This window comes from Pseudophryne corroboree, chromosome 10 (assembly GCF_028390025.1).
Source record: "Pseudophryne corroboree isolate aPseCor3 chromosome 10, aPseCor3.hap2, whole genome shotgun sequence".
In the NCBI taxonomy this organism is placed as follows: domain Eukaryota; kingdom Metazoa; phylum Chordata; class Amphibia; order Anura; family Myobatrachidae; genus Pseudophryne; species Pseudophryne corroboree.
In genome coordinates, this window is record NC_086453.1 from 350,386,568 (window position 1) to 350,392,567 (window position 6,000).

The 6,000-nt window shown below is 54.7% G+C and overlaps 1 protein-coding gene across 1 annotated transcript in view; it reads right to left on the minus strand.

Moving 5' to 3' along the window:
* LOC134966714 (CMP-N-acetylneuraminate-beta-galactosamide-alpha-2,3-sialyltransferase 4-like) overlaps positions 1–607 on the minus strand; it is a 269,028-nt gene extending 268,421 nt beyond the window's left edge. The window contains exon 1 of the mRNA XM_063943677.1: positions 512–607. The gene's annotated coding sequence lies outside the window, so the exon portion shown is untranslated. The remainder of the gene's footprint in view (positions 1–511) is intronic.
* Positions 608–6,000: the final 5,393 nt, after the last annotated feature.

Consider the following 6,000-nt stretch of genomic DNA (forward strand, 5'->3'; position numbering starts at 1 on the left):
ATATAGTAACCACATGACAGCAATGCACAAGAATAGCTGGAAATGGTAACACAGGGTCACACACAGGTACACACAGGGTCACACAGGGTAACACACAGGTACACACAGGGTAACACACACAGGGTAACAGGAGGTCAGATTACGGCAGAGGTCACCCCACACATGGGCAGGAATCAGGGTGCAGCATGGCTGGGAGAACACTGACTTTTGGGAAGTGCCCACATACGTACCAGCAGCAGCAATGGGCGCACATGACACACATGAGTAATTACGCCCAGGAGCCACCGCTCAGATGCTGTGGAGAGATTGCGGCACTTTAGTAACTAGGGAGAATGATCGCAGGTCTGAGCGGCACTGCGGAGGTTGGGTGACCGCGGCCGGGCATGCAGCTGCCTGGCACAGGCGAGGCCGGGCAGAACAATAGGCAGCGGAGACATGGCAGTGCCAGGGGGCGCACACTGTCACATTCCCACCGGGGACCGGGGCGTGCGGCAGCGCTCATTGTACTCACCGGGCGCAGGGAGCGGGCTGTGTGACCGGGTGTGAGACGGAGGGTACACTGCACGGCCAGCTCCGGGGGGAGGGGGAGGAGAGAGGAGATGCTGGGAGGGGGAGACTAATGAGATGCAGCCGGCGGAGGGCGGGGGACATACAAATGTGACAGGCAGCTATTACAGGGGGGACATACAAATGTGACAGGCAGCTATTACAGGGGGGGGACATACAAATGTGACAGGCAGCTATTACAGGGGGGACATACAAATGTGACAGGCAGCTATTACAGGGGGGGACATACAAATGTGACAGGCAGCTATTACAGGGGGGGACATACAAATGTGACAGGCAGCTATTACAGGGGGGGACATACAAATGTGACAGGCAGCTATTACAGGGGGGGACATACAAATGTGACAGGCAGCTATTACAGGGGGGGACATACAAATGTGACAGGCAGCTATTACAGGGGGGGACATACAAATGTGACAGGCAGCTATTACAGGGGGGGACATACAAATGTGACAGGCAGCTATTACAGGGGGGACATACAAATGTGACAGGCAGCTATTACAGGGGGGAACATACAAATGTGACAGGCAGCTATTACAGGGGGGACATACAAATGTGACAGGCAGCTATTACAGGGGGGACACTGATACATAGTGCAGTCACTGAGGAGGGGGGCACTGATACATAGTGCAGTCACTGAGGAGAGGGGGGGCACTGATACATGGTGCAGTCACTGAGGAGGGGGGACACTGATACATAGTGCAGTCACTGAGGAGGGGGGACACTGATACATAGTGCAGTCACTGAGGAGGGGGGGACACTGATACATAGTGCAGTCACTGGGGAGGGGGGACACTGATACATAGTGCAGTCACTGAGGAGGGGGGCACTGATACATGGTGCAGTCACTGAGGAGGGGGGACACTGATACATAGTGCAGTCACTGAGGAGGGGGGACACTGATACATAGTGCAGTCACTGAGGAGGGGGGGACACTGATACATAGTGCAGTCACTGGGGAGGGGGGACACTGATACATAGTGCAGTCACTGAGGAGGGGGGACACTGATACATAGTGCAGTCACTGAGGAGGGGGGGACACTGATACATAGTGCAGTCACTGAGGAGAGAGGGGACACTGATACATAGTGCAGTCCACTGAGGGGGGGGGGACACAGATACATAGTGCAGTCACTGAGGAGGGGGGGGCACAGATACATAGTGCAGTCACTGAGGGGGGGACACAGATACATAGTGCAGTCACTGAGGAGGGGGGGGGACACAGATACATAGTGCAGTCACTGAGGAGGTGGGACACTGATACGTTCTGCAGTCACTAAGCGGGGGGGGGACACTGATACATAGTGCAGTCACTGAGGGGGGGGGGGGACACTGATATATAGTGCAGTCACCGAGGAGGGGTAGACACTGATACATAGTGCAGTCACTGAGGAGGGGGGGGGGGGGACACTGATACATAGTGCAGTCACTGAGGAGAGGGGGGACACTGATACATAGTGCAGTCCACTGAGGGGGGGGACACAGATACATAGTGCAGTCACTGAGGGGGGGGGGGCACAGATACATAGTGCAGTCACTGAGGGGGGACACAGATACATAGTGCAGTCACTGAGGGGGGGCACAGATACATAGTGCAGTCACTGAGGGGGGACACAGATACATAGTGCAGTCACTGAGGAGGTGGGACACTGATACGTTCTGCAGTCACTAAGCGGGGGGGGGACACTGATACATAGTGCAGTCACTGAGGGGGGGGGGACACACTGATATATAGTGCAGTCACCGAGGAGGGGTAGACACTGATACATAGTGCAGTCACTGAGGAGGGGGGGGACACTGATACATAGTGCAGTCACTGAGGAGAGGGGGGGCACTGATACATAGTGCAGTCCACTGAGGGGGGGGACACAGATACATAGTGCAGTCACTGAGGGGGGGACACAGATACATAGTGCAGTCACTGAGGGGGGACACAGATACATAGTGCAGTCACTGAGGAGGGGGGGGGACACAGATACATAGTGCAGTCACTGAGGAGGTGGGGACACTGATACATAGTTCAGTCACTGAGGACGGGGGACACTGATACATAGTGCAGTCACTGGGGGGGGGGGGTACACTGATATATAGTGCAGTCACCGAGGAGGGGTAGACACTGATACATAGCACAGTCACTGAGGAGGGGGGACACTGATAAGTATTCCTGTCACTGAGGAGGGGGGGACACTGATACGTACTGCAGTCACTGAGGAGGGGGGCACTGATACATAGTGCAGTCTCTGAGGAGGGGGTCACTGATACACAGTGCAGTCAATGAGGGGGGTCACTGATACATAGTGCAGTCACCGAGGAGCGGGGGGACACTGATACATAGTGCAGTCAATGAAGAGGGGGGGGCACTGATACATAGTGCAGTCACTGAGGAGGGGGCACTGATACATAGTGCAGTCACTGAGGAGGGGGGACACTGATACATAGTGCAGTCAATGAAGAGGGGGGGGGCACTGATACATAGTGCAGTCAATGAAGGGGGGGGGGCACTGATACATAGTGCAGTCACTGAGGAGGGGGCACTGATACATAGTGCAGTCACTGAGGAGGGGGGACACTGATACATAGTGCAGTCACTGAGGAGGGGGCACTGATACATAGTGCAGTCACTGAGGAGGGGGGACACTGATACATAGTGCAGTCACTGAGGAGAGGGGACACTGATACATAGTGCAGTCACTGAGGAGGGGGGCACTGATACATAGTGCAGTCACTGAGGAGAGGGGACACTGATACATAGTGCAGTCACTGAGGAGGGGGGCACTGATACATAGTGCAGTCACTGAGGAGGGGGGACACTGATACATAGTGCAGTCACTGAGGAGGGGGGCACTGATACATAGTGCAGTCACTGAGGAGGGGGGACACTGATACATAGTGCAGTCACTGAGGAGGGGGGCACTGATACATAGTGCAGTCACTGAGGAGGGGGGCACTGATACATAGTGCAGTCACTGAGGAGGGGGTCACTGATACATAGTGCAGTCACTGAGGAGGGGGGCACTGATACATAGTGGTCACTGAGGAGGGGGGAAACTGATACATAGTTCAGTCACTGAGGAGGGGGGACACTGATACATAGTGCAGTCACTGAGGAGGGGGGCACTGATACATAGTGCAGTCACTGAGGAGGGGGGACACTGATTAATAGTGCAGTCACTGAGGAGGGGGGGCACTGATACATAGTGCAGTCACTGAGGAGGGGGGACACTGATTAATAGTGCAGTCACTGAGGAGAGGGGACACTGATACATAGTTCAGTCACTGAGGAGAGGGGACACTGATACATAGTGCAGTCACTGAGGAGGGGGGCACTGATACATAGTGCAGTCACTGAGGAGGGGGGACACTGATACATAGTTCAGTCACTGAGGAGGGGGGCACTGATACATAGTGCAGTCACTGAGGAGGGGGGCACTGATACATAGTGCAGTCACTGAGGAGGGGGGACACTGATTAATAGTGCAGTCACTGAGGAGGGGGGGCACTGATACATAGTGCAGTCACTGAGGAGGGGGGACACTGATTAATAGTGCAGTCACTGAGGAGAGGGGACACTGATACATAGTTCAGTCACTGAGGAGAGGGGACACTGATACATAGTGCAGTCACTGAGGAGAGGGGACACTGATACATAGTGCAGTCACTGAGGAGGGGGGCACTGATACATAGTGCAGTCACTGAGGAGGGGGGACACTGATACATAGTTCAGTCACTGAGGAGGGGGGACACTGATACATAGTGCAGTCACTGAGGAGGGGGGACACTGATACATAGTGCAGTCACTGAGGGGGGGGGCACTGATACATAGTGCAGTCACTGAGGGGGGGGGCACTGATACATAGTGCAGTCACTGAGGAGGGGGGGACACTGATACATAGTGCAGTCACTGAGGAGGGGGGAAACTGATACATAGTGCAGTCACTGAGGAGGGGGGCACTGATACATAGTGGTCACTGAGGAGGGGGGAAACTGATACATAGTTCAGTCACTGAGGAGGGGGGACACTGATACATAGTGCAGTCACTGAGGAGGGGGGCACTGATACATAGTGCAGTCACTGAGGAGGGGGGACACTGATTAATAGTGCAGTCACTGAGGAGGGGGGGCACTGATACATAGTGCAGTCACTGAGGAGGGGGGACACTGATTAATAGTGCAGTCACTGAGGAGAGGGGACACTGATACATAGTTCAGTCACTGAGGAGAGGGGACACTGATACATAGTGCAGTCACTGAGGAGGGGGGCACTGATACATAGTGCAGTCACTGAGGAGGGGGGACACTGATACATAGTTCAGTCACTGAGGAGGGGGGCACTGATACATAGTGCAGTCACTGAGGAGGGGGGCACTGATACATAGTGCAGTCACTGAGGAGGGGGGACACTGATTAATAGTGCAGTCACTGAGGAGGGGGGGCACTGATACATAGTGCAGTCACTGAGGAGGGGGGACACTGATTAATAGTGCAGTCACTGAGGAGAGGGGACACTGATACATAGTGCAGTCACTGAGGAGAGGGGACACTGATACATAGTGCAGTCACTGAGGAGGGGGGCACTGATACATAGTGCAGTCACTGAGGAGGGGGGACACTGATACATAGTTCAGTCACTGAGGAGGGGGGACACTGATACATAGTGCAGTCACTGAGGAGGGGGGACACTGATACATAGTGCAGTCACTGAGGGGGGGGGCACTGATACATAGTGCAGTCACTGAGGGGGGGGGGCACTGATACATAGTGCAGTCACTGAGGAGGGGGGGACACTGATACATAGTGCAGTCACTGAGGAGGGGGACACTGATACATAGTGCAGTCACTGAGGAGGGGGGACACTGATTAATAGTGCAGTCACTGAGGAGGGGGGCACTGATACATAGTGCAGTCACTGAGGAGGGGGGACACTGATTAATAGTGCAGTCACTGAGGAGGGGGGACACTGATACATAGTGCAGTCACTGAGGAGGGGGGACACTGATACGTAGTTCAGTCACTGAGGAGGGGGGACACTGATACATAGTGCAGTCACTGAGGAGGGGGGACACTGATTAATAGTGCAGTCACTGAGGAGAGGGGACACTGATACATAGTGCAGTCACTGAGGAGAGGGGACACTGATACATAGTGCAGTCACTGAGGAGGGGGGCACTGATACATAGTGCAGTCACTGAGGAGGGGGGACACTGATACATAGTTCAGTCACTGAGGAGGGGGGACACTGATACATAGTGCAGTCACTGAGGAGGGGGGACACTGATACATAGTGCAGTCACTGAGGGGGGGGGCACTGATACATAGTGCAGTCACTGAGGGGGGGGGGCACTGATACATAGTGCAGTCACTGAGGAGGGGGGGACACTGATACATAGTGCAGTCACTGAGGAGGGGGACACTGATACATAGTGCAGTCACTGA